Source organism: Mycteria americana, unplaced genomic scaffold, assembly GCF_035582795.1.
Source record: "Mycteria americana isolate JAX WOST 10 ecotype Jacksonville Zoo and Gardens unplaced genomic scaffold, USCA_MyAme_1.0 Scaffold_66, whole genome shotgun sequence".
NCBI lineage: Eukaryota > Metazoa > Chordata > Aves > Ciconiiformes > Ciconiidae > Mycteria > Mycteria americana.
This window is the reverse complement of record NW_027445651.1, coordinates 474,563-479,856: the sequence shown is the minus strand read 5'-3', so window position 1 is coordinate 479,856 and position 5,294 is coordinate 474,563.

Below are 5,294 nucleotides of genomic sequence, written 5' to 3'. Positions count from 1 at the left end.
TGCATCTCTCAAATATCATGACAGGCCCTCAGCCCATCTAATAGCCCTGCCTGGAGTCTGGGCCCTCTTACCCAGCACCTGTTTCTCTCTGGCCAGGCCAGCCTGATGTTCATTAGCAAGCACATGCATGCAAGCATCCACTCATCTCACAATTACCCCCACACTCTTGGATCCCTCAGACATTACCATGGGCTGGTAATATCAGCCTGCTTCATACCCATGTATGGGCCCTGGGCTCCATTACCCACCTCTGGCTCAGACTTCAGGTCCTGATTTTCTTCCCACTCACTGGCTAGGCCAACTTGAGATATGCTACCAAATTCCACATAAGCACACACGCACATCTGGTTCAATTCACAAAGAAAAATGAGAAACACACTGAGGTCCCTGCAGTCACTGGTCCTTTGGCCTCTCACACATACATGTGCAGTGTGGTCCCTCCGGTTGCTGACAGCAGGACGTATGAGCCCTGTGACAGGTTCTTCCTTCTCCAGTTGCTGGCACCCAGACCTTTGCTTACACCGCAGTCCCTCCAGCTGCTGGCACAGAGACCAACAGGCCCTGTGACCAGAGGCCTCTTCTCCAGTTGCTGGCACTTCGACCTTGCCACACAACCCCCCTGGTCCATCCAGTTACTGCCATCCAGGCCTAAAATTCCTGCAGCCATTGGTTGTTTGCCCAGTTACTGGCACCCACATCTCTTTCACATCAGTCACTCCATTTACTCAGACCATGCAGCACTCACACATGGGAAAGGGAGTGAAGATACACAGCAGGATGGTTAAGAAAGGGTTTAATAAGAAGGCAGGGGGACTCTTGTGATCACGCACAGGGCTCAGCCCAACAAGTGCACTGACCAGCCCCTGCTTAGGTGCAGGTTCCTCCTTTTATCCTTTCTCCTCTCTATTGCCTCTGCTTGCTCCTGCCCACTCCTCACCTTGCCCCCCACCTTTGACCCTTCCCCAAGCATGCCTTAATAAGTGTTGCCTAGTCCTGCAGGCCCCCTCTCAGCCATCCATAATCTTCATGTTCCTCTTGTGACCTGTTGTCACTTACAAAGCTCAGCCTGACCCACTTCAAAGCTACACCTGCAGTTTCAATGGCCCATCAATTAGCAGCTGCAGAGCTCTGATCTCCCTCCTTGTCTCCCTTATCACTTCCTTAGAGATTGGTGTCAGTGTGTGCTTTCTTTATCACTTGTCCTTTTACTTCTTCTTCCCTTTGAAAGGCAAAGGGACTTGATCTGACAGCCTTAGAGAACCAGCACCTCTCACCTTCAACATGCCCTGACAGTGGCCTCTGCTGAACTTGCTCATGTGTCTGAGTTCCTGAAGACACTGAAAGGCTCCTGTCCCCAGAGGAAACTGGGGCTCTTGAGTCTAGGCTCTGGGGGGGAAACCCCATGTTGAGCTCAGTCTTTGAAGTGTCTCCCTGCAACACCTGCAGCCATGCTGTCATGGCCCTCACTTTTCAGAACACCTGAGAAGTTACAAACATGAAGGAAAAGGGAAAGATTGGGCAAATGAGCAATCAGTTTCAGATGTAAAGTGGGTGTGCAAAAGAACTCAGGTCACTTAAAATGTGTGGAAAGTGATAGTTTGTGCCCCCATATTCCAACTTATTTATTGTTTGCCCTCCCAGCTGTCCTGTGTTTCCTGCAAGATCCTCTCATAGGTCTTTGTGTACAGCCCAGCATAAGCACACACCTGAATTCCAAACCATAGCTTTTCCATCCAGGTGGAAATGAGGCTTCTCATCCAGATACCAGTATGTCATAGAGACTCATAGAGACACTTTTCTCCAGGTGCCTCACTTTCTTTCCTCCTTCTCTTTCCCTCTGGCCCACCTCTTCTCTGGACATTCACAACCAGCTCTCTTCTACAAAGCCTGAACTTTCTTTTTCACCTCAAAAATTCTCACTGCAAACACCTGCTGTCGTGGCCTACTGAGGTGACATCCCTGCATTAATTAGAACATGTTGGTCTGCCACCATGGCTGCTTTTGTCAGCTTTCCCCACAGCTTCTCCTCTCCAGGGCCAGATCTTTGCTTTTCAAAAGAGACTTAGCATAACAAGAGACATGTGCACAGGGGGACAAATTAGATCCCAGAAATGCACGTCTCAGGAATGCAGCCACCAGTGGTTTTCTGTTGGGCAGAGAACCCAGAGGGACTAAGGGACATGGGGACCCCCCCAGGCCAAGCGCTGGTGAGTCCACAGAGGTGGAGAAGAGATGTGAAATGCAGGGGGATGGCTCAAGAGGTCGAACACAGAATCTTATCCAGTGTCTGGCTGATGGGTCTTGTTCACATTTTGAGGCTTTCAGCAATCCCCAACATGCAGGGCCAGGAAGACATTTTCCCTCCTTCAGCTTCTTTAGCTAGGAGGTAAAGCCACAGGAGCAGTCATGTCTCCTCCCAAGAGCTGCCTTCTCCAACAGTGGTCACTGGTGGATGCTGAGGAAGAGTTAGAGCTGGACAAGCAGCTGGGATACTTCTCCTGAATACTCACTGTTGTGTCCCATTCCGTTTCAATGGCTCAGGGGTATTCCTGAGTCTGCTGAGGCAATGCACCCTCGTGGCAAGGAAGGCCAACAGCATCCCTGGGCTGCAGCAGGAAGAACTTTGCCAGGAGGATATAGAACGTGATCCTCCCTCTCTACTCAGCGCTGCCGAGGCCACATCTGGAGCGCTGGGTGCAGTTCTGGGCTCCCCAGTACAAGGAAGATATTAGAGCGAGCCTAGCAAAATGGTGCAGCAACTGGGGCATCTTTCCTGTGAGGATCATCTGAGAGGGCTGGCAGTGTGGAGTCTGGGGAAGAGAAGGCTCATTGGGGATCTTGGCAATGTGTGTATATAGCCGATGGGAGGGATTGAAGAAGAGTGTCTTCTGAGTCAGGTGTGCTTGGGACTCCACACCTCTGTGAGAAAAGGAAAGATACTAAGCTGTGCCCCTTACTGTGTTCCAGGTTTGCAAGGGCTAAAGGGAGGTTTTTCAGCACTGCATGGTTCTTTGGGCAGTCAGGCCACAGCTGGGCTTCTCACAACCCTCCAAGTCAGAAGGTGCTTGCCTATCTTCTCAGGCAGACAAATCCTGGTGTAGAAACACTGCCTCTCAGCTTCAGGTCACATTGCCAAAGGGGCCTGGGCAAATGAAAATTCAAGTAGGAGCCTGAAGGAAGAGATCAAGCAGCCTGCTGTCAGGCAATAGGAGGCTGCAGGCTGTTTTCCTGCTTTTTGCTCCTCCTGGAGATCACAACCAGCCCGCAGCAAGGGAGGAGTGTCCATGGTGACCCTCTCCTGCCATCCAGTGCCCAGCCAGAGACAGGCACCTGCACCCAGCTCTCTCGGCTTGGAGACAGGCCCCTTTGCAGCCACTCATGCGCTGCTTGTCCCTCGGTAGTGTCTGAAAGGAGGCAGAATAAGGAACAGCCAAAGGCACCAGGAAACAGCTTTCTGACGCCTTCTCCCCACAGCGGTTTTCTCTCCCTTCTCCCTGGCCACGGATGAGGCCCTTCAAGGGAAACTTCTCCTCCAAGAACGCCTGCTGTTAACACCCCACACAGCGTCAGAAACACCACCTCCCTCTGGCAGGAGGACATCCAGCACAATCCTCTTCATCACAGACATCTACTCCCCATCCATTCAGGTATGCTGCTCAGCCTGGGGATGGCACCCTCCAAAACGGTGAGAAGATAGGATCATCTTATAAACTCAGGGGTGTTTTTGCATACAAGGGGATCAAACCCCTTATGGGATGAAATGGAAATTTTTTTCTGGATAGCGCAGGACATGGGATGCTTAGGGCAAGAAGCAAAGACAGGGAAAGGGAAAGATCAAGGCAGTTTAGCCTGGAGCAAGCATGGGAAGGCAGATGGAGGTAGGCATGAGAGGGGCCGATTCCATGTGAACACATGTCTGATCTGTGTGCTCACCTGGCCATGCCTGTTGCTCTGCCTTGTTTGTCCACCTGCCAGTAGTTCCCTGCAAACACAGTTATGAAGTCCCGCTGGGACAGGGAGCAGGGCTGGTCCTCACTCTGTGCCTCTGAAGCCTCTGACCATGGGCTCTGGACAGCTGTGTCAGCTACTGGAGCCACACAGAGTTCCCTGGGGACTGGCTGGAGCCTGCAGTCTCTTCCCAGAGGCCTCCTTCCAGCTCTCACTCACCTCAGACCTCCAGCCCCTTAGGGCAACTTAGCAAATCTCTTTCTGACTCACTCATCAAGCAGGAACCTGGCATCCCTTGAGGCTGCGGTAGGGTGTCCAGTCCAAGCTTTTATGCTGTCTCCCGGGCCTCTACTCCAAAGGTTCTGAATCCTGTCAAACACGCTTGTGGTCTCAACACTGAGCCACTGTGTGGAGCGCTTGAAGGTGCCTGTGACCTCGACATCCCCTTCTCCTGTTGGTGTGGAGCTTGAACTCCTGACTCCATGGGATGACTTTGTAACACAAGTGGGAACATTTTGAAAGCTCTGTGAAGGCCTGTAGCTGGAGGATGCAGTTTGTAATTGCATATCTGAGTTTTAACAAAGTAACGAAATGTGAATCCCCTCCTGTTTTTTCTTTTCTATGTCAGGTTTTGCATTAGCACCTCAGCCCTGGAGTCCCTGTGTTTCCAGAGCAGAGGAAAGCACCTGCTCAGGGTTCCCTTGGCTGTTCTAGTGGGGTAAGGCAGAAGCCCGAGAAGAGGCCCTGTATGTTCCATGCCAGCAGTGGCCAGTCCCTGCGGCAGGACCGAGGGCTGCCCGGATGCCCGTGGGCAGGAAGATCTCTGTTGCCCTCCTCCCTGTGCAGAGCAGAAAGGCGCTGCTCCTCGCCAGGAGCCAGCGGGGCCGGCGGCTGGAATCGCTCCTTCCCGGGCATGCAGGCACGGCGACCTCTCCCGTCCCGATTCCTCCCCCGCCGCCGCCAGTGTCGCGGGGGATTTCTGTCTGTATCCCGGTGGGATTGCGGGTATGAGCGGGGGGTGAGAGGCGGGAGAAGGTTTCTGGTCGCGGGCTCCCGGGGCACGGTGGCTGCGAGGCCAGACGGGCCTGAAGCTGCTGCCGGTACCGGGCGATCGGATGAGCCGTCCCTGGACTGCGGGGCCGGGCGGGCGGAGCGGCAGCGCCCCCTGGCGGGCCTGGCCTGCGCTGTTCCCCCGCCCCCGACACACACGCCCGGCCCCGCCCACGGCGGTTCGTGCCCGGCCGCAGCCCCGGCTCCTCTCGCCGTGTCTGCCACGGCGCAGTAATACACCGCCGCGTCCCCGCGCCGGGGCCGGGCGAGCCACAGGGAGCTGGACCGGCGGTCTG